Source organism: Emydura macquarii, unplaced genomic scaffold (assembly GCF_026122565.2).
Source record: "Emydura macquarii macquarii isolate MOO-44397 ecotype Brisbane River unplaced genomic scaffold, CSIRO-AGI_Emac_v2 contig_705, whole genome shotgun sequence".
Lineage (NCBI taxonomy): Eukaryota > Metazoa > Chordata > Testudines > Chelidae > Emydura > Emydura macquarii.
In genome coordinates, this window is record NW_027130842.1 from 5,939,752 (window position 1) to 5,945,546 (window position 5,795).

Genomic DNA, 5,795 nt, shown 5'->3' on the forward strand with positions numbered 1-5,795 from the left:
ATGGAGCCAGCTTAACTCTGCACTATTATCGTGAGCGTCACAAATACATCACGGCTTATCATTGAGTATTTTCGAAGTAGAGCAAGAAGCCAAAGCACAGGCTACAAGCCATCAAGTGGAACAATTCCCGATTGCTGCAGGCCGTAACGCATCATCTGTGGAGTGCAGGTTCTGGTCCAGGGAAACAAGCACAGACTGGTGGGACCGCATCGTTATGCAGCTGTGGGATGATGACCAGTGGCTGCAGAACTTTCATATGCGAAAGGCCACTTTCTTTGAACTTTGCTTGGAGCTGGCCCCATCCCTGAAGAGCATGAATACTCGCTTGAGACAAGCTCTGACCGTGGAGAAGAGACTCACCATTGCTCTGTGGAAGCTGGCAACCCCCGACTGTTACCGCTCGGTTGGGAAACAATTCGGAGTCGGTAAATCTACAGTGGGCGCTGCCATGATTCAAGTGTGCGGTGCCATCAATAGACTTCTGCTATGAAGGCTAGTGACTTTGGGAAATGTGCAGGACATAGTGGAGGGGTTTGCTGCAATGGGGTTCCCAAACTGCGGGGGGGCCATTGATGGGACGCACATCTCCATCTTAGCGCCTGCCCACCTAGCAACCGAGTACATAAACCGCAAGGGGTACTTTTCCATGGTCCTGCACAGTCTTGTGGATAACAGGGATCATTTCATCGACATCTATGTGGGGTGGTCTGGGAAGGTGCATGACAAGCGCGCATTTCGGAATTCAGGACTGTTCTCTAACGTGCAGGTGGGCACTTTCTTTCCTGACCAAAAAATTCAGATTGGAGGTGTGGAAATGCCCATAGTGATCCTGGGGGGTCCTGCTTATCCCTTGCTCCCTTGGCACCAGACACCTTGACAGCGACAAGGAATGTTTTAATAAGAGGTTAAGCACTTGCAGAATGGTTGTTGAATGTGGGTTTGGGCATTTAAAGGCCAGATGGAGGAGTCTGCTCACTAGGCTGGACATGAGTAAAAAGAATCTCCCATCAGTGATATCTGCGTGCTGTGTTCTTCATAATCTGTGTGAAGCGAAGGGTGAGAGGTTCCCCCTGGGTTGGGCTGTGGAGGCAGAAGGACTGGCTGCCAATTATGAGCAGTCTGATGCCAGCACTACGCGGAGAGCTAACCGCAGAGCACTTTGCATTACGGAAGCATTGGAAACCAGGTCCTGGAATGAGATGCAGGACTCATTTCTGTTCCTGTCTGTTATTTGCCTTTGCTCAATGTCCCCCCACCATCGATATCTGTACCCTCCAAATCCCTCCCAAACAAGATATGATTTAATAAAGAAACGTGTTGAAATGATGCAAACTTTTATTTACAAACATTCAAGTCATGGAGGGGTTGGAGTGTTCATTCACAGTCTCAAGGGGTAGCATGGTTTCTTGTAGGCCAGCTGTCAGCAGGGCCACCGCTGCTTTCTGCTCGCCTCCACCGGGCTGGAGTGCATCACGTACTGCAGCCTGGCCATTCTCCTCCGAGACCTCTTGGGGGTGAGGGAGGGGCAGGGCAGCAAAGCCATAGGTGGAGGAGCATTATGGAGGGGCTGCAGAGGGATTCTGTCCAGCCTCTGCTCCTCCTGAAGCTCCACAAACCGCCGGAGCATGTCTGTCTGGTCGCGCATGATTCACAGCATCTCCTGCATGGTACTGCGATCATGCTCCTGCATTTCTCTGCAACTCTCCCTGTCCATGTCCATATTCTGGGACAAGATCAGCCACCATGCTCTGAGCTCTGCCTCTGCAGCCGCAGAGGCATTCATGAGCTTGCCAAACATGTCATCTCTTGATTACTTTTTTTTCCCCTTTCTAATCTGCGATAGTCTTTCTGCAGCATTTCTAGAGGGTTGGGCCAAGGCCGAGGTGTCTACAGAACGAAAATAAATGCACAAGGTTGCCATTGTTAGCAGATCCAAGAAAATGAAACAACTGCAACAATGTATAAAATACTCCCCTTACTATGCTTACAAGGCTAAGCCAGACCCACATTCCATTCCTAACATCCCAGAAGGGTCGGCTCGCTGTGCCGTTGCAGAGATGGTAAGCCAGGGGCACTTTACTGTGCTATAGAGAGGATTAATGATCTTTAAAAATCTCATTTCAAATGCCCTGTATTAGAGGGGTGCCTGGGCAACATGATTTAATTTGGATGACCGTTTTGTCACAAGGCAGCCACAGGGGAGCTGAGGACAGCAGGGGGCAGTTAACAGTCTCTTCTGAAACCAAATCAAAATAATTAAAGTGACGTTGTAGGACAATACAATGGGGAATAGAGAGGTACAGGGTGTCTGCTGTACAGCTCGGGTATTTTAAACATGCGCCGTCTTCCCTAGGTGACCATGAGTGATATCAGTCTCCTGAGGGTAATGCACGAGGTAAGGGAAGATTTGCTGCATGCAGCAGGGTACCAGCCTGGCCCTTATGCTGCTATGCTGTGATCCGCCATGATGCAGGCTCCCTTGATTACAGAGAGGTACAGCAGGCTTTCGGAGATTGACGTAAGTGATGTTACATCGACCTCTGTTGCCAGTGTAGACCAGACCTATGATACTAGAAGATTGGCATGATCCTCCCCTGCTTTAAGGCCAGTTTCTGCCAGCAGTGTGGTGGAAAGTTACTACACCATACCAGATACTCTGGCCCTTTAAATATAAATGTTGAATAACGTTTTTCCCCTTACCTGGACAAATATTATGATATAAACATAGTCAACTTTCAAAGAGCTATAATGAATTATCATTTTCTATTCAGCAGAGATTCACAACCTGCAGAAGTGGTTTGCTCTCCTTTTTAATCTATTTTGCAGAAAATTGGCCATGGCCAAGAAACCTTTTCTTATTGAGTTCTGAGAAAGCAAACAGTGATGCATTTAGATATATGGCTGCATAATATGTCGTGAGCAATGTCTTCCACAAGAAGCTCATACTCTCTGATAGCAGAGCTACCTTGATGCCACAAACCTCTTTATGCTTAATGGGCCAAATTCAAAGCTGGTGTAAGTGGGACAGCTCTGTTGAGAGGAATTACACCTTTTTATTCCAGGAGTGAATTTGGCCTAACAATTCTTCTTGGCATTTGTGTGCTGAAGCAGAGCATTTATATTGTACAGTGGGAAAAAAAAAAGGAAATATGGGATTTGGGACACGTGGAGTCTGAAGGAGCCAAACTGAACTATAACAATATTGCAGTGCTCTCCAAGCACTGTATAAACCCATTTGGAACGTATAGCCATGTGTGATCAAAAAAATGTGACCAAAGAATAAGGCTGGAGGGGCCTATTTGAAAGTCAAACTACGGGCATTCGGTGCTAATTTATGACGTTGAAACACCAATCTGCACATAATAAGCTAATATTTACTGAGGCTGGGATTTACAAAAGAGCCAAAGGGAGTTAGGCATGTAACTCCCATTCTAACTGAATGTGATTTGGGGGCTTAAATCCTTTAGGGTAAACCTAAAAAGCCTGAGGCCGTCAGCCTCCCAGTCCAGCTCAATAGATTCGGGCCTGAGGAGCTAGCACTCTAAAAATAGGCTTGAAAGCCTGAGCTCCAGTTCAAACTGCAACTTCAAAGCGCTGTCTACACAGCTATTTTTAAAACACTAGCATGGGCCCCACAAGCCCAAGTCTGTTGACCCAAGGTGAGGGGCCCACTGCTTTGGGCTTTATAAACATACCCTTAGATTCCTTTGAAAATCCAGTCCTAGTCACTAAATGCCTGTTGTGCCAGGCACAGCTAATCACAGCTGCCTGCAGGTTCTGGATACCAGGTAAGGAATAAAAACACGCCCACACCAATTAGGTACACTTATCTTTAATCACGTCTTATGCTCCAAACAGCAGAGGGAGACACTAACGCTCTGCGAAGCGGCTGCAGGAGAGTGCCAAGCAATCCAAGTGGGTTCATGGCAGAGTCTCATTGCGTAGCTTGCAATTTAAGCTTTTATATACAGGGAATAATAAGCATTGGCTAAATTACAGCACATGACTTTCTCCCCCTTCGTCCTCTTCCTTGGCACCAAAGCAAGTTACATAACGGGTTGTGAAACCGGTCATACAACCTGTTTACTGTGCACCCAATCCTGACCAAACCGGTCCTGACCAGACCCGCCACGTCACTATCTCCAGAGCGTCACAACATCTTCCGCAGCCTACTGCTACAAGGCCAGATTCTGCCATGTTTATGTCAAGTAGAACTTTAGTTAGTCCTACTTTAATCTATGGTGCTACTTGTTAGGAAAGGTACTACTCAAATGTGAGTAAGGCTGTTTGAACCAGGCTCCTAATGTATTGAATATAGCCATTCAAAGATTTTTTCCAGAGGAACATTTTTCACTGGACAAAGCTGATTTGACAAAATCAAAACGTGTTGTGGCACCATACCAATTTCATCAAAACTGTTGATAAAAAATGTGACGAAGCACTTTGTTTTGATAAGGTTGAAATGCTTCATTTCCACGTTCTCATTTCAACTATATTATAATTCCTAATTATGATAAAGTAAAAAAAAAGCGATAAAGTTTTCATGTCGTGGAAAAGTTGCCATTGGACCAAAAGGCAATTTCAAAATATCAGAATTTCCTGCAGAATGGAAATTCCAAATTTCAACTGGGTCTAGTAATGGGGCACTGCCAAGTTAAACAAAGACAGAAGAACAGTCTGCTTCACTAGCAATAGTTTTCAGGCATGGATAGAATAGCCTGGATTGTAACAGTAATATCCAAAAGTCTGTCTACTAGCCAAGCCCTGAGAGGTATTTCTGGAAAATCAACTTATTTATTTTGAAGGGTGTTCGCTTGTTGTGAGATCACTCTGCAAACTGTCTTATGTGCAGAAGTAATTGCCCACTCTGGCTATGACTCACTATAGTTAGTATAACCTCTCTTATCTAGCTATTTTTCATTTCAGAAGCATGGGGGAAGGGCATGTTTTCATCTTTATTACATGGGGTTTTTTTCGTTTTTTTTTTTTTCATTTAGTCCCAACTCAGTGTGGCCTAGTGGATAGGGCACTGGATTCGGATTCCAGAAACCTATGTTTTTTTGGGCAAGTCCCTTTCTGTGCCTCTGTTTTCCTACCTGTAAAATGGGGAAAATGATACCGACTTCCTTGGTAAAGCCCTTTAAGACCTTTGGATTGAAAAGTGCTATATAAGAGCCAGGTAAATTATTAAAATGAAAACTTTTTTTTAAATGTCCCTCAGAGTAACTCTCAGGTATGACAATAAAAAGCTAAAAATTCCCAGTCCTGAAAGGAGGATATGGAGCACCATGTTGATGAGCAAATTCTTCCTCATGGGACAGCATCAAAATATCAGTGGCTTCTTCTTCAACTGATGTCCCTGTGGGTGCTCCACTTTAAGTGTCATCATGTCCGACATCATAGACTGGAGATCTTTACAGCAGAACTTTAAGAGGGTCACGCATGCACAGTTCTTATCTCACAGCACCACTGGCACCTCTTCTGGTGCATGCGCAACCCGATCCCCTCAATTCCTTCTCAATTGTCCATGGTCTGAGATGGAGTATGCAGCAGCTACAGGTTTAACTCGTCCTAATATGAATGTCTTTAGAGAATAGTTTAGTTTAGTCAATAATTACCTTAGTTTAGTCAGTAGTTTATCTTGCCTATCTTCATTTAAAAAAACCATTGGTTTTCTTCCCTCTTCTTGAACCACCCCATGTAGATAGAGTAGAATAAGTCAGAAATTTAGGATTTTACATCATGCCTGGTTCACCAGGATTTAAAAGGTGTACCTCATGTCGGGATGCCATCCC

The 5,795-nt window shown here is 44.9% G+C and overlaps 1 pseudogene; it reads left to right on the forward strand.

The window, feature by feature from the left end:
* LOC137149017 (uncharacterized) lies at positions 1-832 on the forward strand (annotated as a pseudogene).
* Positions 833-5,795: the final 4,963 nt, after the last annotated feature.